The sequence below is a fragment of the Mesocricetus auratus genome, unplaced genomic scaffold, assembly GCF_017639785.1.
Source record: "Mesocricetus auratus isolate SY011 unplaced genomic scaffold, BCM_Maur_2.0 Super-Scaffold_100008, whole genome shotgun sequence".
In the NCBI taxonomy this organism is placed as follows: Eukaryota; Metazoa; Chordata; class Mammalia; order Rodentia; family Cricetidae; genus Mesocricetus; species Mesocricetus auratus.
The window spans coordinates 3,321,760-3,347,270 of NW_024429192.1; the positions used below are offsets into that span (position 1 = coordinate 3,321,760).

The 25,511-nt window shown below is 47.7% G+C and overlaps 1 non-coding gene across 1 annotated transcript; it reads right to left on the minus strand.

Annotated features, from left to right (window-relative positions):
• Positions 1-7,028: 7,028 nt before the first annotated feature.
• On the minus strand, positions 7,029-7,101 carry Trnan-guu. The gene has a single exon. It is a non-coding gene; the product is annotated as a tRNA-Asn (tRNA).
• Positions 7,102-25,511: the final 18,410 nt, after the last annotated feature.

Sequence of the window (25,511 nt, forward strand, 5' to 3'; positions counted from 1 at the left end):
TATGTCTCCTGTCTTATTAGACAACACGAACAGAAGAAAGCTGCACAGAGGGAGCCACTATCCCCGTGTCCCAGATAATAAAAACTCACGTTCTAGATTTGTTTGTTTGTCTGTTTTTTGGTGTTTTTCGAGACAGGGTTTCTCTGTTGTTTTTGGAGACCGTCCTGGAACTCGATCTGTAGACCAGGCTGGCCTCAAACTCACAGAGATCTGCCTGCCTCTGCCTCCCGAGTGCTGGGATTAAAGGTGTGCGCCACCAATGCCCGGCTACATTTTTTTTTAAAGATCAAGTGCATCATCTAAAAAGTCAAACTGAACTGAGAGTAAGATAAGCATCCAGCCCTCCTCTCTGCTGCCCCTACCCCCACCCCTTTGCCCTTTGCCCTGCTCCCACAGGAAGACTCTAGAATCCAATGCTCGCTGACTGCACTGGGGACAGCATCTGAGCTCTGGTGTTTGGCTCTCCCATCCCTTCACCACGTGAACCCTATGTCTTCTTTGTCGCGTCTTCCAAAGCACAACCAGTTCTGTTATGGCTGCTGTCCTTCCCCTGGGAGACTCCGCTTCCCCATCAAAGCAAGGCTCTCCCGGGTCTTCATTGTAGGCTTCCTCTTCTGTCTGCTGGGGGAAAAAGGGAAGGCCTTTTAGGGCACACACCTTAGCGCTGTGTTTTCAGTTCCGTTCTTAGCCCAGGGCACACCTGATCTATACAGAGCACAAAATAAACGCTTCTGAAAGAACGAGACCATCACTGGATTGCAAAAGCAGTGAGAGCTGGAAGCAGGAGGTCAGTGCAGAAGACACGGAAATGGTTTAAAAAACAAAAACAAAAACAAAAACAAAAACTGGCTTTCTGTGTGGTCAGAAAGAAGTGGCCATCTGCTCCGGCCCTCCTCTCCTCCCACTGGACAGAACTTCCTGAAGATACGATGATGGGGACCTTCAGTGGGAAGCCTGTGTCAGAGGGTGGCCCCAGTAAGCCACAGACAGGGATGACAATGGGGCTCACTGCCACAGGACCAAGTTATTACCGGAAAGGTGGGTAGGCTCCTCATGCTTCCAGACTGCCCATGAAGAGGTGGCTGTGGCCACATAGGAAACCAGACCCCCAAGCTCTTTATGGACTGAGAGATTTTCTTAGCCCGGTCTATGGTCTATGGGATTATTATAAGTAACAATAAAACTGTCTTAAGAATGGGAAAGCTAGCCGGGCGTTGGTGGCGCACGCCTTTAATCCCAGCACTCGGGAGGCAGAGGCAGGCGGATCTCTGTGAGTTCGAGACCAGCCTGGACTACCAAGGGAGTTCCAGGACAGCCTCCAAAGCCACAGAGAAACCCTGTCTCGAAAAACCAAAAAAAAAAAAAAAAAAAAAAATTAGGAAGTTTAACGTTTATTTGAGAATAAGTAGATTTAGTAACATAAAAATAAAAAAAAATCTTCAACAAAATTGTATGTATTTAGTATGTATTTAATGTGGTAGAGAACCCAAAGCTACTTTTTTAACTTAAACTAAATCAAAAGTTTATATGTAAACTAATACTTACAACTACCTGATGGGAGATGTCCTTCTGTAAATATGTTTCTCTTACTGGCTGATGACTAAAACACTGTATGGCCAGTAGCCAGGCAGGAAGGGTAGGCGGGGCAATGAGCCCAGAGGAAGGCAGAGAGCGGCCTAGAAGAGAGCCATGCTGCCGAAGGAGTAACATGGCAGATTACTGGCAAACCCCAGACTCATGGCGATACGCAGATTAATAGAAATGGGTTAATAGTTAAGACAGAGATAGCCAACAAGAAGCCTGAGCCATCGGCCAAACATTGCATAACTAATATAAGTCTTTTTTTTTTTTTTTTCTGAGACAGAGTTTCTCTGTGGCTTTGGAGGCTGTCCTGGAACTCGCTTGGTAGTCCAGGCTGGTCTTGAACTCACAGAGATCCACCTGCCTCTGCCTCCCGAGTGCTGGGATTAAAGGCATGTGCCACCAACGCCGGCTCTAATATAAGTCTTTGTTTATTTGGAGCAAAGGGACTGTGGGACCAGGCGGGACAAACACCTCTATCTTCAAATGGCGCCCAACATGGGGCACTGATTTCCACATAAAAAGTAACAAAAGTTTTTTTGTTTGTTTTGTTTTTCAAGACAGGGTTTCTCTGTGTTGTTTTGGAGGCTGTCCTGGAACTCGCTCTGTAGACCAGGCTAGCCTCAAACGCACAGAGATCCACCTGCCTCTGCCTCCCGAGTGCTGGGATTAAAGGTGTGTGCCACCAATGCCCGGTTTAACAAAAGTTTTAAAAGAAATTCTACACCAAGAGCGAGTTCCAGGACAGCTTCCAAAGCCACAGAGAAACCCTGTCTCGAAAAACCAAAAAAAAAAAAAAAAAGAGAGATTCTACACAAAGAACAAAAACAAGCACGGCTTCTCGACAGCAGCATTTTCTCTTACGGGTGGGCTCTGTTTGCTAGAGACAAGCAGAGACTTGCAGCTCCTTTAAGGGAGGCTTCCTGACTCAGCATTAGCGGCAAAAAACACAGAGCTCTTTTAAGAGTCCCTGGTATCAAACCATTAAGTGGTGTTTACGAGCCGCCAGCAGCATGCTTCTTCATGGTAGCATGAACCTAGAAACTCCACGGAGTTGTGGCAGTAAGCATCTAGCCAGAAATGAAGTTAGACTCTCAAAAAAAGCCAAGGAACAGAACGGGGCCAGCCACCACTTCAATCCTAGCCATGCTGTTCAGCAGATAAAAGACTCGTGGCCAAGCCGGGCATTGGTGGCGCATGCCTTTAATCCCAGCACTCGGGAGGCAGAGGTAGGCAGATCTCTGTGAGTTCGAGGCCAGCCTGGTCTACAAAGTGAGTTCCAGGACAGCCTCCAAAGCCACAGAGAAACCCTGTCTCGAAAAAAACCAAAAAAAAAAAAAAAGACTCCTGGCCAGAAAAAGATAGAGATACACAGTAAAGACAGCTTCAGATGAAGAAAGACCTCTAAAGGGCTTACAGTGTGTTTAAAAATATATGTAGGTTGCCGGGCGGTGGTGCACGCCTTTAATCCCAGCACCCGGGAGGCAGAGGCAGGCAGATCTCTGTGAGTTCGAGGCCGGGCTGGACCGACAGCCTCCAAAACAATACAGAGAAACCCTGTCTCGTAAAACCAAAAAAAAAAAAAAATATATATATATATGTATGTATGTATGTATGTATGTATGTATGTATATGTAGGCTTGGGAGAGAGAGAGAAAAAAAAGGATATAGAAAGTTCTTAAAAAAAGAAACAGTGAGCCAGGCATTGGTGGTGCACGCCTTTAATCCCAGCACTGGGGAGGCAGAGACAAGCAGATCACTGTGTTTTCAAGGCTAGCCTGGTGTACAGGGTGAGTTCAAGGGCAGCCAAAGTTACACAGAGAAACCCTGTCTCAAAAGATAAAAATCAAGAAAATCTAGGAAGGAGGCAGCTGTTAAGGGTTGTATACCAAACATCAAAATGCATTAGAAAGCTACAGGAATTAAAAATGTTGACATTGGGGGCAGGAGAGATAGCTCATCTATTAAGAGGGTTGGCTCCAAAATTATGAGAACTGAAGTCTGGATCCCAGCACCCAGGTAAGGAAGCCATGCATCTCCTCAAATGCTGAGACCCCAGCTGAGAGGAGGGAAAGCGGGCGAGCGGGAGGGTCACTGGGGTCTGCTTCCAGCTGAGAGAGGAATGAGCCTCGGGATAGATAGGCAGGGAGTGATGGGAGAGGACACTGGATGTCCTCTTCTGACCCCCACAAGCACACGGGTACACACACACACACACAAATACAGGCTTTTACACACACAGGCTTTTACACACACACAGGCTTTCACACACACAGGCTTTCACACACAGGTTTTCTCTCACACACACAGGCTTTCACACATGCTCACAAGTACACAGAATACACGAGTGAATAAATGAATGGATTTTAGAAAGAGTGTGATATCAGTCCACGGGAAGACAGAGGTAAAGACAGATGTAGGAGTCACTCACACCTAAGAATGAGATGCTTGGAATCAGTGGGAGTGAGCGTCTGGGTACAACAGATCATCTACACGCCCCAGGTAAAGCTGCATTTTACACCAGGGTCAACTACTTACTAACAAATAATACTAGCAAATGATGTTGACAGGAAATTTTCTCCTTACCATTATTGGAAGAAAATATTTAAGAATTTAAAAATACAGTTTGAGCCAGGAAGCGGTGACGCATGCCACTCTGTGAGCTTGAGGCCACCCTGGTCTACAGAGCTACTACTAGGGCTCTTACACAAAGAAAGAAATAAGGAAAGAAAGGAAGGAAGAAATAAGGAAAGAAAGGAAGGAAGAAAGAAAGCGAGAGAGAAAGAGAAAGAAAAGAAAGTCAACAAAATAGAATATGTAAAACGTGGACATGCCAGTGCTGGGCAGTTAAGAACCTGTATTGCTCTTGCCAAGGACCCAAGTTCCACGGCCAGCACCCACATTAGGAGGCTGAAAATGACTGACACCCCAGCTCTAAGGGATCCAACAACACACTCTTTTGCCTCCATGGACACACATACACGGACAGAATCCCACACAAAAACAAAGATAATAAATCTTTAAAGAAAGAAGAATTTGACAATGTCTACAGGGTCCTTGATGTGGTTTGATCTGCAGAGTTCTTCAAAGGCCCAGGTGTTACAGGATTGCCATCCAGTCTGTGGTACGACACCTTTAGGACCTAGAGTCTTGTGGAAGGAAACTAGGTCACGGGGAAGGTATTCCTTTAAAGGAGCTCTCTCTCTCTCTCTCTCTGTCTCTCTCTCTCTTTGTCTCTCTCTCTCTCTCTCTCTCTCTCTCTCTCTGTCTCTCTCTCTCTTTGTCTCTCTCTCTGTCTCTTTCTCTATCTCTCTCTGTCTCTATCTCTCTGTCTCTGTTTCTCTGTCTCTGTCTCTCTCTGTCTCCCTGTCTCTCTCTCTGTCTCTTTCTCTATCTCTGTCTCTATCTCTCTGTCTTTTTCTCTATCTCTCTGTCTCTATTTCTCTGTCTCTATCTCTCTCTGTCCCTCTGTCTCTTTCTCTATCTCTCTCTGTCTCTCTTCTGTCTCTTTCTCTATCTCTCTCTGTCTCTTTCTCTATCTCTCTCTGTCTCCATCTCTGTCTCTCTGTCTCTGTCTCTCTCTGTCTCTCTGTCTCTTTCTCTCTCTGTGTGTGTGTCTCTCTCTCTGTCTCTCTGTCTCTGTCTCTGTCTCTGTCTCTCTCTCTCTGTAGAGTTGTAACACACTCTCACTCTAGTCTTTACATGAGGCTGCGCCACATCTCATTCCTGACAAGACCCCCAAACAGGGCTGATTAACCAGTTAAACAGCTGTGGTCACACACAATCTAAATATACCCTCTGGAGCCGGGCGTTGGTGGCGCGCACGCCTTTAATCCCAGCACTCGGGAGGCAGAGGCAGGCGGATCTCTGTGAGTTCGAGGCCAGCCTGGTCTACAGAGCTAGTTCCAGGACAGTCTCCAAAACAATACAGAGAAACCCTGTCTCGAAAAACCAAAAAATAAATAAATAAATAAATTATATATATATATATATATATATATATATATATATATATATACCCTCTGCCATCAAACGGGTCACAGTGCCAACGTGAGTGTGAAGGAATCTAACATGGTCTCTTACCAGAGTTTACCAGTTCTACCGCGACACTCCTTTGGGGAGGAGCAAAGAACTTTACAATTAATTAATAATCTGAGTTTCCCACGTCCTAGGGAGTCAGCGCTATTGACCGGTGGGCTCTTCTATTGGGTGTCAATTTGTTGCTGGATCTCAGTGCTTGTTTTAAATGCTCTGGTAACGGAGCAATGGATTTCTCAATCAACGATTGCAAAGCGCCCCGCGCCAACCCTGGCAAGCATTTGTTACTAAATCTGGAAACAGGTTGTTTTCCTTCTTGCTGCTACAATAAAAATGCCACGGACTAGGGGACTAAAAATCAGACGTTTGCTTTTTACATTTCTCTGAACTCAAAAGGCCACAACCACAGTCATAGTAAATCTGGGTATGATGAAGGCTCTCCTCCCTCTAGGCCCTTCCCTCCCCGTATCTCCACGAGGAGACCAGAGACATACTCTCATGTCTGTGAGGGCACACTAACCCTAGCCACAGGGCCTCCCCCCACCCCTCTCCTGAACTACCAGGTTAGGATTTCAACACAAGAAGGCTAGGGCCAATACAAACTCACTCTGCACGCCTGGCACGGATGAACTTAATTAAATTTATTTTAGCTAATGTGTGCTGTGTGGTTATGTCACACACAGAGGCTGGAAGAGGGTGCAGATCCCCTGGATCTGAGGTTCACACATCTGTAGCTTCCCGACGTGGGTGTCGGGAACTGGACGCAGCCCTCTGTGTGAGGGGCCACCCCTCAGCCCCACGGTGAATCACCTTCAAACTGAAGACGGAAAGGCAGTGAAAAATCTCAACTGGACGGCTTGACAGATCTGCACGTCTGCAAAGATCCATTCCCCACAGTCACATCTGCACTGGGAACATTTTCAGGACTCAGGAGAGCTCCATCCTGGCTACACCAACGCAGTGTCAAGGCGTCGCAGCCTTACTGCTCCATTTTCTAGCCAGGTAGACTTGACCCGTTTTTCCATGCTGTTTGAGCACAGTAAAGTCTGTGCCCTTGGACGTGATGGGGGACGTCCTTCTGTCTGTTTCTCTTATTGGTTGACGAATGAAACACTGTCTGGCCAATGGAGACAGGAAGATAGGCGGGGCTAGAAGACTAGGAGAATTCTGGGAATGGTAGACAGAGGGGTAGACCCCAAAGGAGTAGCAGGTCCAGGCATTCTCCGGTAAGCCAAGACCACGTGGAAATACATAGATTTATAGAAACGGGTTAATAAGTTAAGACAGAGCTAGCCAATTCGAAGCCGTATCCATCGGCCAACAATTTTATAATTAGTATAGCGTCCGTGTGTTTATGTGGGGCTGAAATGGCAGGGGGACCCTGGCAGGACAAGAAAACTACAAAGTGGTGCCCAACGTGAGGCCCGAGCCTACGACCCTGAGATTAACAGTCTCACGCTCTACCCACTGAGCTAGCTGGGCTTTTACACTGGCTAGGCTAGGTGCCACTACATGGACATCCAGCGTCTGTATTCTGTCTACACTGTGCACTTCGGGAGTGTGTTGTAGAGACATTTTGTTACTTTGTCTTACTTGCTATAGCAGATGATCCATTCATCTAAAAGCGCACGCCTTTAATCCAAGCACTCGGGAGGCAGAGGCAGGCGGATCTCTGTGAGTTCGAGGCCAGCCTGGTCTACAGAGCGAGTTCCAGGACAGCCTCTAAAACAATACAGAGAATCCCTGTCTCAAAAAAAAAAAACAAACAAAAAGCCCCATATCTCGGTGGATTATGTCTATAGGTTTAAATGTCTCCTTCTTGCCCCCAAGGAGTAGCAACTGGCCAAACAGCTCACCTACGTCTACTGCTAAGTGCAGAAACTAGTGAACTCCTCAAGTGACGTTTTCACTGTCCTTTGTCTCAATGACCCGAGGAAAGAGTTGAGAATATTACTAACGCAGGGCTGGACAGACGGCTCGGCTGCTAGGGATTCGTAGAGTTCTTGCACCGTCCTTGAGTTCTGTTCCCAGCACCCATATTGAGGAGGTCAAACTGCCTGCGGCCCCAGCTCTGGACGCCCCTCCTGGCCACCGCCTGCGTTCACGTGCACGCTGAAGAGAAGGGTATTTCCAATGTGATGCTCCTGCGCTTTGCTTTAGGAGATATTAGTGAGCTGAGAGGCGTGGTCGCCTCCAGTTCTTCCCACCTGGTGACTGACTGGCAAGTTAAACTCTCTGCCCCCACACTGTTTAGCTATGGGGATGAACAGATACGGCACTCTGAGCAGCGACACGGCTAAATTGCCAAAAATCTGTGCTATTTACCAGTTTTCACCACGTTCTGCTGCAGCGAAGAGGCCATCCGCAGATGGCAGCCTCCCTCTGCTCCACCATGCACGCCCGTCGCAGAGGCCGCGTGTCCACCATGTTTTCTTTGTCCCAGCAGCTCGCCAGAGCAGAGGCTTTCCTCCGAGACGTGCCCATCCACACGGGGAGGGAAGGGCACATGGAAGTTTCTGCTTTTAAGTGATCCACATCCCTTGGTCTGATGCCAGTCACACGGCCAAAGGAAGGACATTCCTCCTAGACAGGCCCTGAAAAGCAGATAGCTCAGTGTCCTCAGACAACGATGCATGATGGAGATTCGATCTACAAGAACTGCTACAGCCCGTGTCTCTGGAGAGTCTGCCTGTCTTCATCCTGCGGTTACAAGGCTGACCTGTTCCTGCTGACATCTCCCACAACCACAGGAATGGAGTTGTGTTCCCGCCCTGTAACAGAGAGTCTCTCTCCAAGCCAGAACTTGCCATCTTTTGGTTACGTTAGATGATCAGCAGCCCTCGATGTCAAGCCTCTGCCCCTCTACCCACTCAGCTGTATCTCTGGCCCCAAAACAAATTATTACTTTTTTTTTTTTTTTTTTTGGTTTTTCGAGACAGGGTTTCTCTGTGGCTTTGGAGGCTGTCCTGGAACTAGCTCTTGTAGACCAGGCTGGCCTCGAACTCACAGAGATCCGCCTGCCTCTGCCTCCCGAGTGCTGGGATTAAAGGCGTGCGCCACCAACGCCCGGCTAAATTATTACTTTTTTAGGAAGTTTTTTTCTTTCATTTATTTATTATTAAGTATTCAGTGTTTTGCCTGCAGGCCACAGAAGAGGGCACCAGATCTCATTACAGGTGGTTGTGAGCCACCATGTGGTTGCTGGGAATTGAACTCAGGACCTCTGGAAAAGCAGCCAGTGCTCTTAACCTCTGAGCCTTCTCTCCAGCTCCCACGACAAGTTATTTTTTTTTTAAAGTGGGGAAAATGGGTAAGAATTGGCTCACAGGTTGTTTGGCAACTCTTGGTGTTGGAGCAGCAACAGTTAGCTACTCTTTGGATGATATTTGGTCAGGCATCATGCAACTCTTAGACAGGGAATGACTGCAAGCAGTTTGACTGTTGAGCTATTCTGCCTCACCACTGTGGCCCCGTTAGACAAATGTGTCTGTCTTAAAGGGCAATACTTTGCAGCACCTTGTCTTTTATAACAGAGATGTGTCCTCCAGCACTAGGGAGGCAGCCCTGATTGAGCTTGTAGGTCTAAGGAGACACAACCTGCTCAGCTCTACCCCACTTCTTCCAGGGAGGAGGCCGCTAGCAAGCTCAAACCCTGCTGGGTAGCCCTGCCTGCCTGGATATTACCGCCTCTGTCCGGGCACTGCCCTGCTATCCAAGAGCACCGAGTGCTACGTAAGAAACACACTCGCCTCGGAGGCTGGGCGCTCATTTCCCTCACACTACCGTGAACTGGGCTGGGATGGAGGGACCCCTACTCCGCCTCACAGAGAAGGATGAAGTCCTCACTGTGAGAGAAAATGGTGCCGACCAAAGATTCTGAGGTTCTGAGTGCAGTCCCTGATGCTCAGTAAACGCCAGATTTCCTCTTTGAGACACAGTCTCGTGGAGCCGGCTGGAGTTGATTCCCGGGCAATGAAGGGCTACATCCCTGGCCACCAAAATGAAAATTCCAAAGAAGCAATGCTATACAACCAGTCACAGGTAAAACTAACTAGGGTGGGCTGGGTGGCGAGTTCAAGACCTGCGTGATCTACATCGTGAGTTCCAGGACAGACAGGGTTACAGAGAGAGAGCCTGTTTCAAAACAAACAAAAAATGTCACTGCCGTTAAAAAAAAATATCTATATCTATATCTATCTCTCTCTCTATATATATAAAGCTATAATTCCAATGTTCAGAAGGCTAAGGCACAAGGATTTTGAGTTCAAGTTTAACCTGGACTACAAGGTTAGACCCCATCTCAAAAACAAAAATAAAACAAAGCAGGTCAAAGATGCTGTGGTGGTTTGAATAGGAACAGATTCAAGTGTTCCAATGCTTAACTCATAGGGAGTGGCACTGTTAGGAAGTGGGTGTGGCCTTACTGGAGGAAGTGTGTCACTGTGAGGGCGGGCTTTGAGGTTTTATATGCTCCAGCCACGCCCAGTGTGACACACAGAGTCCTTCTGCTGCCTGTGGACCAAGTCGTGGGAACTCTCAGCTCATTTAAATTCATGTGTGTAAGTGTTTGCCTGCAGGTATGTATGTGTATCACATACATGCCTGATGGTCCCAGAAGAGGCCATCAGGATCCCTGGGACTGGAGTTATGGACAGTTGCGAGCCTCCATGTGGCTGCTGGGAATTAAATCTGGGTCCTCTGCAAGAGCAGTCCGTCCCTTGTGTCTGGGGAGGGAATACGTCCCTGGTGGCTGGGGTACCACTGAGCTACACCCGCCAAGCTTCCCAGTCTTGTGGGAATATTCCCTACTTTTCCCTCGACGTAGGTTTCATATCTGTTAAGGTTCAACTGGGACAGATCGGAGGTGGGGCGAGCCCTCTAGCAAATAAACCAGACGGCTACAAAAACAAGCATATACGGTAAGAAATGTGATGGCAGTGAAAGGGCTGAAAGGTCATTGCTCAATTCTTACTCTGAGCGGAACAAAAGACCGTGAGCCTCCAGAAACGAAGGCCAATCCCGGAGCTTCAGGGTCTAGTGGAAAGAGTCTCAGGAAGAGATTCCAGGGAGGGGTAGGTTGACAGGGGGCCGGTGATGTCACAGCCAGAGGCTGCTGGCCACCACGCCTGATGACCTGAACTGGAACACACATGGTAGAAGGTTAGACTCAACTCCAAGTTGTCACGTGTGTGTGTGTGTGTGTGTGTGTGTGTGTGTGTGTGTGTGTGTGTGTGTGTGTGTGTGTTAGACTAGAGAAAAGTGGAAAGGTGAAAATTATCGAATTAAATAGTTCCAAAGGCAGGAAGACACCACAGTTGAGTCCCACCAGAACTACATAATGAGATTGCTTCTAAAGAAATAAATAAAACCAAGCTTTAAAAACAAAAAAAGTTCGCTGGGCGTTGGTGGCTCACACCTATAATCCCAGCACTCTGGAGGCAGAGGCAGGCGGATCTCTGTGAGTTCGAGGCCAGCCTGGTCTACAGAGTGAGTTCCAGGACAGCCTCCAAAACAATACAGAGAAACCCTGTCTCGAAAAACCAAATAAATAAATAAAAATAAAAAACAAAAAAAGTTTGCCGGTCGTTGGTGGCGCAAGCCTTTAATCCCAGCACTCGGGAGGCAGAGGCAGGAGGATCTCTGTGAGTTTGAGACCAGCCTGGTCTACAGAACGAGTTCCAGGACAGGGTCCAAAACAATACAGAGAAACCCTGTCTCGAAAAACCAAAAAAATAAAAGCTCAGCCCACCAAAAAAAGCAGCAAATTAAAGACTGCCCCCCCACGCCCCTCCACGCACAAGGAAGTGAAAAGCCGACCTTGAGACACTTTGTGGACCTGACAGAGGAAGGCGTCCCAAGAATTTTGGACAGAGAGCGGGCCATACCATGCAGGGGCGAGGGATTCAGTTCAGATGAAGGAGCAGAGGAGACGTGGGCCCCAGTGAGGTCCAGGGAGAAGTGCGCTGGAATCCCAGGAGTGGCGGCCCTGGAGGGTCGAGGGTGGTAGCCGCGGCCGACTTGGAGAAAATTAAGGTGTCCCTAGAAAAACACTGGCAGACATCATCTGGGGGAAGATGGCGTCGAGTGGGGTTTTACACACAGGACCTATTTTTAGGTGAGGAATCACGTCATGTAGTTGATTAAAAGCCGAGCAGCCTGCTGGAGAGACATCTCAGTGGTTGAGAGGACTGGCTGCTCTTCCCGAACACCCGGGTGCAGCAGGAGCTCACGACTGTCTCTAACAGCAGTTCCAGGGGGCCCGGGTCCTCACACCAACGCATATTGAATGAAATAAATTTTTTTGCGAAGCAGAGCAGCTGGAGAAATGCAGCGGTTATGAGACCTAGAAGAAAGTATTACAGGGCCTATCATAAAGTAACTCAAGCCATTGTTTGTCCTTCTGCTCGTCGTTGTATGGTCTTTCACATTTAATTTTGTTGAAAATATGGATCTCAACACAATTTTGTTGTCGTTGGAAGTCATGTCTCATTATTTCAATGATGACTCAATGCATGCACCCCTGTGTCTAGCGGGAAGGGACTGGACTGGCCGCCGTCCCCAGGGAAGCTCGCACTCACCGTGGGCCCTACTGTGTGTACGCTCACCATGGGCCCTACTGTGTGTACCCTCATTTCTTCCTCCCACCCGAGCTTCTCTTCCTCTGCTGGACCCAGCACCTTTCTTCATGAAAAAGATATCACAGCGCTTGACACTTCTGTTCTTCAGATTTCTGGTGAGCATATAAAATTGTACGTACTTTACAGAGCACAGTGTGATTATCTCCATACATGTATACATGTATCAATTTACAGTGGCACATTTTACCCCCTGATCACTCAGGGCTTAGGGCCCTTGGGCTTCTCTGGTCAGACCTTCTCAACACCAAGACTGGGGAGGATGGAGAGAAAGGAAATGAGGCATAAAGAAAGCTAAAATGATCACTTACAATAATAAAATTATGTTTTATTATTTTTTTTTTCTGGCTTTGCAAGACAGGATTTCTTTGTGTATCTCTGGCTGCCCTGGAACTCACAGAGACCTCGAACTCACCGAGATCTGCCTGCCTCTGTTTCCTGAGTGCTGGAAGTAAAGGTGTGCGCCAATACCACCTGGCTGATAAATTAATAAACCTAAAGTTAGCACCTAATGGTCTGTAGAGATACATGACTCAGTGGCTGCTCTTCCTGAGGTCCAGGGTTCTGCTCCCAGGACCCACTCTGGGAGGCCCATGACTGTCCTAACTCCAGCTTTAGAAGATTTCAAGTTGTCTGGGTTCATTGGGCACCTGCACGTGTGGTAACACATAAGCTCCTAAAGGCATACATAAACGCATTGAAATAAATAAAATTAGCAACCAACCAATAACCAGTGTGAGCGTTCATACTTAAATCGGGATGTGTCTTCACTCTGAGGAGAGATCCCGGGACCTGGAAGTGAAGCTAGGAGATGAAATTTGTTTCCCTTTGTGCTGTACTCTGTACTTCCTAGTATTTGGTTCAGTGGACAAACTGTTGACCTGATCCCTGGATCCCACACGAGTGTGGAAGGAGAGAGCCAGCCCAACCAAGCTGTCCCCTAGTCCTTACATGCATCACAGCATAAGCACGACATCATACCCTCACACACACTAATAATTAACGCATAAGTAATTTCCCTTACGTGTCTGTGTGCCGTGTGTGTGTGTGTGTGTGTGTGTGTGTGTGTGTGTGTGCGTGCGCGCGCGTGCGCTGGTGCCACGGTCAGAAGAGTGTGTCACCTCCCCGGAACAGGAGCTACAAATGGTCATCTGCCACCTGGTGTGTGCTGGTGTGTGCCGGTGCACACCGGTAATCCCACTGCTGGGAAGGCCGAGGTAGGAAGATGTCTGTGAGTTCAAGGCCAGGGCATGGCTGTCTTCATGGCAAGTTCAGGCCAAGCAGCGATAGACAAAGAAACCTTACCTTAGCACACACACACACTTGCACACGCACACACAGTCTTGCTTCTTTTGTCTTTTCGGTGTTGCTGTTTCTCACAACACTGACTATTTGGGGAAGACGTCATTTTTAAGGATGGATCATCTTTATTTGCAAATATGTGGGGGGCACATATTCACAATATCTGTGGGGTGACTGCTGAATCCAGAAGGGGGCATTGGATCCTCTAGAGTGAGAGTTATAGGTAACTATGAGCTGCCTGATGTCCATATTGGGAATAGAACTCAAACCCTCCAAAAGAGCAGCAGACAACTCTTATTACTGAGCCATCTCTCCAGCCCGTTGGCCTGGCTTCCTGGTCCTGGATCCTGGGTCCTGGGTCCTGGTTACATACTTTGAACCCTGGCTCCTCAGACTTGGGGCCTGGTCTTAATCCTGGATCTGTTAGTGTTTGCAGATGGAGAGGAGGAGAGGGAAGGTTTTCTTTTCTTTTCTTTCTTCTTTTTTTTTTTTTTGGTTTTTACGAGACAGGGTTTCTCTGTTTTGGAGGCTGTCGGTCCAGCCTGGCCTCGAACTCACAGAGATCCGCCTGCCTCTGCCTCCCGAGTGCTGGGATTAAAGGCGTGTGCCACCACCGCCCGGCGAGGGAAGGTTTTCTTAAAGCCTGGAGAGACGGATTGGTCACAGCGAATGGGCTATGGATTGTGTGTCCTGATTCAAACAATGGACTTTAAAATGTATAGCCCGGGAAAGTAAGTGAAGAGAGCCCTGAGTAAGTGACCCTCCCGGGGACCACGCTCACACCAGGTCAGAATCCTAACTGAAAGGGTGGCTGGCAATCGTTTTCAGACCTGAGCTTCAAACCTCAAAGGGTGGAGTAAGACGGCCAGAGGCCACTCAGTGTTGAGTTGCAGGAGGAGTACACGCCAGTGTGAAATCTTCCATAGCAATTTTTTTTTTTTGGTTTTTCGAGACAGGGTCTCTCTGTATTGTTTTGGAGGCTGTCCTGGCACTCACTCTGTAGACCAGGCTGGCCTCGAACTCACAGAGATCTGCCTGCCTCTGCCTCCAGAGTGCTGGGATTAAAGGTGTGTGCCACCATAGCAATTCTTAAGTGACAACCAGGAAAAATAAATCTTGTCACTGGCAGGGGCCGGGAAGGAAGGAAAGACAGGATCTGTGCACTCCATTTCCCAATGGTATCTCTTGGGTGTGTAGGGTAAAAATAAACTCTGTGTTTGAGAAACAGGAGAAGGGAGAGGCCTGGTGTTCTCACTCCCCAAGGAATGCTGACACCCTCACATGTGAGCACCAAAACACAGGTTCAAGGAACATAGACTCTCGTTCGCTTGCGGAAAGCCTGGTGTGTATTTGCTGTAGTAGTCAGTGTCTGGTAAAAGGCCTTAATGACTTTGGGTTTTTTTTTTTTTTTTTTTTTTTGCATTTAAAGTTAAGGTTTACTTTAAACCTCTGGAAACATTTTTCTTTGTTTGTCTCTTAGTTTCCACTTCAGGATTTTATTTCCTATTCTCGTTTTGTGTGAAAAGCTCTACCCAGACCTCTACTTACAATATTAGAATTCTTGACCATTCCTCTGTCATGATTTGGACCACTTTTGTGTTTTTCCTCTTGGATTCTATGTAGGAGATGCATGGCGTGGGGTGGGCGCTTTGGTTTACCTCCTCGGAGCCCGCCCAGTGGTCTGACTGTGTTCACGTCCTCCCCAGGCTTCCAGCCTGAGCCACCAGGCGTGTTCTGTCCCGTGTACTCTGCACCTGCATTCCTTCCATTAGCCGTGACACCCTTCACCTCTCTCCTGCGAAAGCTCTTAAAGAGCAAATTGATGAAGCCGCGTCTTTTTGTTGCTTTTTGGGGTTTTTTTTTTTCATTTAACTACTGTGCCATCAATATTCACCAGGACATTACAGGAAGATTTAAACACGATATCCTACTTTAATGACCACAAATATGAGTTTAAAAACCGGATTTCCCTCCTCTCCTTCCTTCCTCTCTCTCTCCCTGCATGGTCCCAGACTGCAGAGCTCTGCTCTCTGAAAACACTAAACTACCAAATGCCCTCCTATTAGGAACCCTAGGTTGGGGGCTAGAAGGATTGGCTCAGTAGTTGAGCGCACCCACAGAGTGGCTCACAGACACCTCTAATTTCAGTGCCGGGGATCCAACACTTCTTCTGGCCTTCGAGGACTTCAGGTGTGCATGGAGTGTGCACGCATACACAGGCAAACTCTCACACACATACAGTAAGAATAAGTAATTTCATTCCGCAAAGCCAAGGGCAGTCAATGCCTTATCAGGGTATGGATAACACATTGTTTAGCTGGCACGAGAGGCCGTGTGCTTGGAGGGTGTGACGGGTGACGCCACACTGAAACCATCCGGAAGGTCTCTGAGCAAGGCCGCAGAGGAGAGGGCAGGGGAGAGGACAGCCTCTGGGCAAACACTTCCCTGGGCTCTGAATGGGTTTACTATATGACTCTGCAAATATTAAATATAGCTACATGAATCACAATACGAAATTCCAGTCCTGAAATCTGGTGTCAGGCATAACCATTTGTTCCCTCTCCTTAGCTCATGAATAACAAAGAATAAACTGAACAAATTTTGGTCTGTATAAGGAATCCGCAAACGCTTCTCCCCTTCTGGGAGATCCGCTGTACCTTCAAGCTTAGCCTACACTTTCTGAGTGCGGTGCCCTGTGTATTTATCTATGAACGAAATTGTCTGTCCTTGTAACTGCAAAGACATTTCCCCCAGAACCTCTGACTCATGCTAAGGTACACAACAGCTGATAGACTCTAATGACCTCACAGGGGACAGATGGAGTGTGTGACTATCAACATCCACGTGGCTTTCAGAACAGCGGGCAAGAGAGAGCATACTGGAGGTTCCATGTTATCCTTTTCCCAGGAGTAAAGCTGAAGACGGTGACCATGTTGTCACCTGCTTTTCCGCAAGCCCTTTCCCTGCAACATTTGATGTCACCATCCTGCCTCCGGGTGTGCGTCTGCATGCCTGCTTCCTTTCTCTCTTCCTGTTTTGTTTTGAGACAGGGTCTCTCTGTGTAGCCCTGGATGTCCTGGCACTCCCTCTGTAGACCAGGCTGGTCTCAAACTCACAGGGATCCCCCTGCTTCTGCCTTCCAAGGCCTGGGATTAAAGGTGTTCACACCTATAACTGGCTTGAACATACATTTGCTTATAAATGATAATATAACTTGTGCTTCTAACAACAGTAAGGAGCTGGTATGTAGTGGCTGCTTCAAAAACACAAGGAGTTCTACTAAAATCTTCAAGACTGACCATGCTTAGTCTTCAGAAATATGAGGGTTCTCTATTAGTGCCTCCATTTACAATGAAGAAAAGGAGGTTCCTAAAGGCCTCAGAATATTTATCTCCCACTTATCCTTGGGGAAAAAACTCAGAACTTCCTTCCAGAAAAAAAGTGGGAACAGGAGCCGGGCGGTGGTGGCGCGCACGCCTTTAATCCCAGCACTCGGGAGGCAGAGGCAGGAGGATCTCTGTGAGTTCGAGGTCAGCCTGGTCTACAGAGCAAGTTCCAGGACAGCCTCCAAAACAATAGAAACCCTGTCTCGAAAAACAAACAAACAAGAGTGCAGGAGAAACTCAGAATAGATCTCAAAATAACGTGGGAATATGTGAATATACATGTTCAACGTTGTGTCAGATGGGAAAAGCTCAAAGCCCTAAAATCAGAACAAGGCAAGGGTGTCCACTCCCTGCCATTACCCGACAGCACGGGATACCCGACAGCACGGGATACCCGACAGCACGGGAAGCCTTAGTGAGAGCAGAAAGGCAGGAGCCACCAGCCAAAGGGTGAAAACAGGAAAACAAGTCCACGTCCCCCGACTTGCAGACTCTATGCAGAGGAGGCCCAGGAAGACCATCAGAAAACTCAGAACTGAAATTTTCAGCCAAGTGACAGGATGCAAAATCCACATACGAAAATCAGTCGCCTTCTTGTATAGCAATGGCACAGTGAAGAAGAAATTCAGGGGAATAATCATATTCACAACAGCCTCAAAAAAAAAAAAGTACCTCGAAATAGCCCTCACCAAGGAAGAGAAGGACCTCTACGATGAAAATCTAAACACTGCAGAAAGAAACTGAAGAAGACACGACTAGATGGAAAGCCCTCTCCTCCCCGCGGATCAGTAGGATTAATATTGTGGAAGTGCACAAACTAACCAAAGCAACCAACAGATTGATGAGTTCAATCCCCACCAACATTCCAGGGACATTCTTCACAGAGTGCAAAAAAATAAATTTATATAGAAACCCAAAAGAGCTTGGATAGCCAAAGCAATTCTAAGCCAGCAGAGCACGGTGAAAGGAGTGACCTTCAAGTTACACTACGGAGTGCAGTGGGTGACAACAGCATGACCCCGCACACAGACCACTGGGGCAGCTCAGGGGGCGCAGACAAGGTCACGTGACTACAGCCACCTGACTTTTTATTTTACACAGATGTCAAAAAAACACACACCGAGGGAAAGGCAGCTATTTCCACAAATGGCGTCAGGGAAACGGAATAGCTGTGCGTGAAACTAGAGGGCTGGAGAGATGGCTCAGAGGTTAAGAGCACTGACTGTTCCTCCAGAGGACCTGAGTTTGATTCCCGGCAACCACATGGTGGCTCACAGCCACCTTGAATGAGATCTGGTGCCCTCTGCTGGCGTGCAAGCAGAAGACTGTATACACAATAAATAAAATATTAAAAAAAAAAGGAAAGAAACTAGATCCTTATGTCTCACCCCTCGAAAACTCAACTCCAGGTGGATTAAAGGCTTCAGCATAAGATCCAAAACTCTGAAGTTGCTAAAGGAAAAAAAGTAGGGAGTACACATCATGACAGAGACATAGGAACGGTTTCCTGAACAGGACTCTGATCCCTCGGGAAATAAGGCCCAGTAATGGGCAAAAAGGACCTCCTGATATTAAACAGTTTCTGTATAGTAAAGGAAACTGGCCCATCAAATGAAGAAACAGACTACAAAGTAAGAGGAAATCCTTGCCAGCAATATATGTGACGAAGGGTTAGTGTCTAGAATATACAAAGAACTCGAGAAACCAAACAAAACAAGCAATCCAATGAAAACTGGATCTAGACCCGAACATAGTTTTCAAAAAGATGAAATAGAATGATTAACAAGCACTTGGATGTTTTCATCATCATTAACCATCAGGAAAATGTTAATTAAACCATTGGAGATTCCAACAGTCGGAATGGCTGTCCATCAAGAAAATAAATCACGGCCGGGCGGTGGTGGCGCACGCCTTTAATCCCAGCACTCGGGAGGCAGAGGCAGGTGGACCTACCCCTAAATAGGAGGGTCTGCATGGATCTGTGGGGCGTTTTACAGCTTCTGGGGAACTCCCAAGATGCTGCTGTGGTTTCTGACGCATATGGCTTCAACCTATCAGGAAAATGTTCCACTTGAGGCACTTTCTCTTAGTCTTAAATCTTCCGAGTAACTTTTAACTAAATAAAGCCCACCAGGTAAGTGCACAGTTGGCGTAGGGGAGGGGGTGGGGTTAGTTTGTAAAAGAAACCTGCAGACCTCCAAATATCCTACTTGGATCACAACCTAAAAGGTAAGTTGAATACAAAGCCCGAGACACCAATGTCGCCCAAGCTGAAAGGGGACTCACTCTAGGTGCTGATTCCCACACCAGCCCCACGTGGTGTAAGACTTGGCCTCAAGCTGGCAACGGCCTTTGGAACTTCACCTGAGGGTCTCAGACCAAAGAAGCTGCGTTTGACCTCGGAATGCCCCCAAATCAGTATTTATGGACAAGAGTATTTATTTATTTATATTTTATTTTTATTATCATTTTTTTGTTTGTTTGTTTTTTGAGACAGGGTTTCTCTGCATTGTTTTGGAGGCTGTCCCGGAACTTGATCTGTAGACCTGGCTGGTCTCGAACTCACAGAGATCCACCTGCCTTTGCCTCCAGAGTGCTGGGATAAAAGGTGTGCGCCACCAATGCCCGGCAAGTGGCCTAGTTTCTCTCTCTGTTGCTGTGATACAACACCTTGACAACAGCAACTTAGGGGAGAAAGGTTTATCCTGGCTACAGGTCAAGGGAACAGTCAGTCAGTCCATCATGATGGGGAAGCCAAGGCAGCAGGAGCTCGAGGTAGCTGCCCACAGAGACTAAAGAAGGCACACCGCTGCTCAGCTGTCTTTCTCTACTTACGGGGTCCCCCAGAGGATGGCGCCACTGGCCTGGGCAGTTCTTCCTGCCTCCATGAGTGTAATCAAGATAACCCCTCACAGGCAAGTGCACTGGCCTCCCAGCCGATTCTAGATTGTGGCAAGTTGACGGCTACTGTTACCCAGCACAACAATTGTGAGCACATAACAGAGACAGGCAGACTAATATAGTGAACTGCCCTTAACCTCGTCCAGTGAGATTAGCTAGCTGCTGCTCGACACAGTCAACTCTGGCCCGTTTTCAACCTTGGCGTTTTCAACCAGAGCAAGTTCCAGGACAGCCACCAAAGCCACAGTGGAGCCCCTCCCCCCCAAAAAAGATTTCTCTCTAAAAGTTCTCAAAAATTCTCTACAGTTCTTTCTAAAACGTCTCCAAAACTTCCTCCTTCTAAGAGGTCTCCTGAGGTCTCTTTTATCCCACAGGAACATGTAAGAACTCTCTGACAACAGGGCGTACATATATATCTCTCAGAGCCAGGAAGGTGGGTATGGTCTTGAGAAAAGCAGGTGCTTCACGTCTCCCCCTGGACATGACTTGCAAAACATCCTGGCAAAATTAATGCTGGTGGGGAACATGACCTGCACCACACTGTTAATTGATTGAAGGGGGCTTCTCTGAGCTATGTCAAAGGGATAAACTATGGCTAAGCAGTGTGAGATCTGGAGGCTGCAGCTCTTACTGCTGACGCCCCAGTGAGAGGGAATTCCTTTCTCTGGGGACTATGTGAGAATACAGAGCACCCAGTGTATATTCTACATGCAGCCACATTCTTAGTAACCGATATTCTGGAGCTGATACCTAGAATACTAATTGCTAATTGTGTAATAGATGATTAGGGCTCCCAACAGTTTCACGTGGTTCTAAGCTGCCTTGGGTGCTGGGACCAAGCCCTTTCTGCATGGGCACTGAGGGCTCTTTCCCTCTGAGCCATCTCTCCAGCCCCTAGTCCAGAGGTCTTCGGTGGTGGATGTGGCTGCTGCTCGGCGGCAGAGCTGTCGCCTGCTGTGCTCACGGACATGATGGGATCCACAGAGAGGGAGAGTTCCTGGTGGATTTGCTTGTGGTTCTAGTGTTAGGCAGCACAGCATACAGTCAAGGGTCAATGGCTGAGAAGACGTTGGTTCCATAAAGGGAGGTGGGCAGCACAACGCAGACACAGAGAGAAGGACCACTCCAAGGTGACGCCGAAGGAGGTGCCAGGGAGACAGAAATGGAAAAATAACGAATAGGCTAGCATCAGGCTAACGTTATGTAAAGATGAAGCAGAGGGAATTCTGTCATATCACCCACTGAAACTGGCCTGATTCAGAAATTTGGCTGCCACTTCTCACTGCTGATTTCTTGGAAGGCCAAGGTCTGTTTGTTGATGTGAACTTTGGCATGGCTGACCTCATTTCTATTTTTAGTGTGGGGGAGCTCAGTCCAACACAACAGCTGAGGTTAGAGATGTGGCTTGCCGAGCAAGCATGAGGCCCTTGTTCCTTCTCCCACACTGGAAACCACACCAAACCAGTAAATGGCCTCTGTAATGGCCCCTGGGGGACATTTCCCATTCAAAGGTCTTTAAAAAAAAGTTATTGGTCACCACTGGCTATCTCTGGGACGGAAATAAAAAACAGTGAACAACTATGTTCAGGGTCTCACAGAAAGGACAGCGTTCTGCTCTCCCATGTGGCATCAAAACAGGTGGGCTTAGCAGGGCCCTGCGCAGGATTGCATTGGCAAACTCGGCCAAGTCCGGCTTCCTTCCCCACCTTGCAGGGTTTTCAACCAGGAGGCCCTTCAGTGTCCTCTATGGGCCGTTTAGTGCCTGAAGTACAGCCTTGTCCTACAGGGTCCTGCAAGAGAAACTCTTCAGACACTGCAGTCACCTCAAGTGGGACAGTCAGAAGAAAGAGGTGTGCGTGCGTGCGTGCGTGCGTGCGTGCGTGCGTGCGTGTGTGTGTGTGTGTGTGTGTGTGTGTGTGTGTGTGTGTGAGGCACGCAGGGAGACCAGGCTATGAAGCGAGTCCAGCTTCTCCCCAGGACTGAAACAGCAGAGCCCCCATAAGATACCTTCATCTGCAGCCTGTGGGGTGTCAATTTAACCCCTACAGGGCTCGATACGGAGTCAGACTCTTTCCCAGAAATTCAGGGTCACAGCTCCATGGACTCAGCCCAGGAACCTATCTAGCAAATCAGGAGACTCTGATGTGCACAGCATAGAACCAATCGCCATGGACAGAAATGCCAGTTCTAGAATGTTCCATTCATTCTTTTGCCCTACAGATGGATTTTTCCTATTATAATTTGCTGGCATTTCTGTGGTGATGGTGGTGTACCCTCAGCAATGCCACAGTTGTTAGGGAAGGCATTTAAGTCTACACCCTGAATACCTTTCCTCATGCCGGGATCTGCCCTAAACAGCTGCCCAGTCCAGAAAAGCTCACAGAGCTCCTGCTGGCTCCCAGGCCCATCACCATCCCCCCAAATGAGGGAAGCGCTCCATTTGTTGCCCTAAATTTAACATGCTAATATTCTTTTCCCAGCATTGGTATTGTGAGCTAACATAAGAATTATGTTTAGAGATCGCATAGTCTAGTTTTTTGAAGGTTTCCAAGTCTGGCTTGACATAATTGTATCATCTCCCACCCTTGGAAGGTATGATGGCTGCTGTGACTCTCACATTGAGCAGTTACAGGTTGGTCCTAAAGAATCTTTTAATTAAGAACAAAACACCCAGCTCCACTTTAGGCATAATTTCCATACCCCAACTGTCACCAATCCCGGGACACAACTTGGTGAGTTTCAGTAAACTGGTACACTTATGAGCCACCCCAGCTCGGTTTTCCAACATCTGAAAGGTTGTTTTTGCTTTTCCTGCTCTTCTGCGGCTACTCCTGAGTCAGCATCCACCAACGTACTCCGTGGTTCCGCCTTTACTAGATGTTTCATATAAGCAGAGTTACGCACTCTTGTGACAAAATACCTGAAATAATTAACTTATAAGTAGAAAAAGGCCATTTTGGCTCCTAGTTCCAGAGGTCCCTGTCCACGGCTGGTTTTCCTTGGGCTTTTTGGGCCTGTAATGAGGCCACAGCCAAACTGCTTCACCCGGGGGCTGGAGAGATGGCTCAGAGGTTACCCGAGTTCAATTCCCAGCACCCACATGGTGGCTCATCACCATCTACAATGAGATCTGGTTCCTGCTTCTGGCCTGCAGGCATACATGCATGCAGAACACTGTATACATAATAAACAAATCTTAAAAATCAAAACAAAACACTGCTTGACTTATCACAGGCTGGGTTGTGAAAGACAAAGGGGAAGGGGCCTGTATCTGGACCCATGCAGGTCATGTCCTCAATGATCCTATTGTCAACCCATTAGAGCAGACAGATTAGGACTCCCCATGTCTAAATGCCATGCCAGCTCCCAACAGTGTTGTCCTGAACCCAGGTGGCACAATGCAGGCCTCTGTCTGAGTCCTGTCACCCCAGGGTCACCTGTGCTGCAGCAAGGGCCCACCTGCCATAACTCTTCCTGGGGCAGAGGGGGATTCCACCCGAGGACTTTCCTTGACTCCCTCTGCGTTCTCTGAAACAGCACCCAGTGTTGCCATATTGCACGGACCAAACAGAACAACAGAACTGTGCTCAGGGACGCCTGCCCTGGCAGGTTTCTTGGGGCTGGGTGTTGTCAGATGAGATCCGTGCAGCACTGCGTGGACTGATGAGGGGGGTTTCTCGGTGCAGCCACTTGGTTCAGCACTCAGATCCTGCTCACTTTACTATTACCCTTTATTATTTCGAGTATGTGATGTGTATGGTGGGATGTGATCATGCCACAGAGCACATGTGGAGGTCCGTGCACGCGCACGTGTGTTTGTGTGTGGGGGCACAGGGCACATATGGAGGTCAGAAGTAACCTCCTCTATTTGCATACATGCCTGCATGACAGAGGGCACCAGATCCCATTATAAATGCTTTGTGAGCCACCGTGTGGGTGCTGGGATTTGAACTCGGGCCCTCTGGAAGAGCAGCCAGTGCTCTTAGCTGCTGAGCCATCTCTCCAGTTCCTTGCTCTAATTCTTATTAATCTCTTTTTAAAATTCTGGGATAGCATTTTGATATGTAGTCAAGGTTACCTTCAAATTCACAATTCTCCTTTCTTGGCTTTCCAAATATATAGGCTTGCAACACTATGCCCAGTTCGTCAACTCAAGAAAAAAAAAAAAGACATTATTCAAGAACAGTTTTTTCCAGAAGGAATTTTAAAATAACTTCATTAAATTTTCTCGTTCAATTGTATTGTGGCATTCAGAGGCGTTAATATAACTGGACATTTATGCTATTCAGAAACCCTGTCTCTCTCCATGTGATGCGGCTGAAGTCAGCATTGTGACCTTGTTCATGTGGCTCTAGCACATAGCAAGTTCCAACTACTGCAAATGGTTCGTGTTTTTATTGCTATTGAGAATGTACTCCTTGTCTTTCCTGACTGCTTATTGCTGTAACTAGTGGAAAGGCCTATTGGGTTTTTTGTTTGTTTGTTTTTTTCCAGACAGCTTTGGAGGCCATCCTGGAACTAGCTCTTGTAAACCAGGCTGGCCTCAAACTCACAGAGATCTGCCTGCCTCTGCCTCCCAAGTGCTGGGATTAAAGGTGTGCGCCACCACCGCCCGGCCCCTCGATGGCGTATTATAAGTCCCTCTTCACACCCGGCGTACTCACCTTCTGACATCTTCACCTGGGCTAGAGAAAGAGGCAGTGTTTAAAAGGCCATGCTTGCTGGTATCTGACCATGGCCATGCTCAGCAGTGCTGGACCACAGCAATCTACAAGGATGGTTTGTTCTAGGCTGAGCCCGGCATTAGGCCAGTCAGCCCACAGCTCACCCTTGCAGATCCCTCCCTCAGCCTCTCAGGGATCTGTCTGGTCAGGGTTTCTGTAGCCCTGCCCTTCTCCATCCCCAGGTGGGTCACGGACTCCACAGGGACTGCCCAGAGACCAGACCCCAGGACTTCCTCTCTCTCTCCTCTTTCCATATTCCTTCCTTTAGACCTGGCATTTTTAATATTTGGAAGGAAACCTTGTTTATCACACAGTCTGTGATCTAAGGTAAAGTCTGTTTGAGAGTTGGGAAGAACCTAGAAAGAATAAGAACTAAGAGTACTTTAGGCTTATATTGAAAAAAAAATGTTACCTGACCAGGTGACTTATCTCCTTCGAGAGAATTCTAGTATGTACAGAAGTCCCCACCCCATGTTCAGCAGTGATCGGTATTTTTGTTTGCATGTGTTTGTGCAAATGCTGATGCTGGAGGTCAGGTGCTGTGTATCTGGGCTCACTTTTTTTATTTTCCAAAACAGGGTTTCTCTGTATTGTTTTGGAGGCTGTCCTGGAACTCACTCTGTAGACCAGGCTGGTCTTGAACTCACCGAGATCCGCCTGCCTCTGCTTCCCAGTGCTGGGATTAAAGGTGTGAGCAGCCTCCGATGGGCTTTTTCTCTCTAGAGATGGGATTCCTCACTGGAGTGGAGCTCACCAAGTAAGTGAGGCTGTCTTGTTTATTTGTTGCATGTCTTACTCTATCCATTATAGCTCTTAATGCCTTCACTTTTAATCCTCCATGGAAAATTGAGTGTTAAAATCAACCAATTGTCTTAGTCCATTTACCTTTATATTTCTGTTACATATATCTTATTGCTACACATTTTAAGCTGAATTGTGTCCCT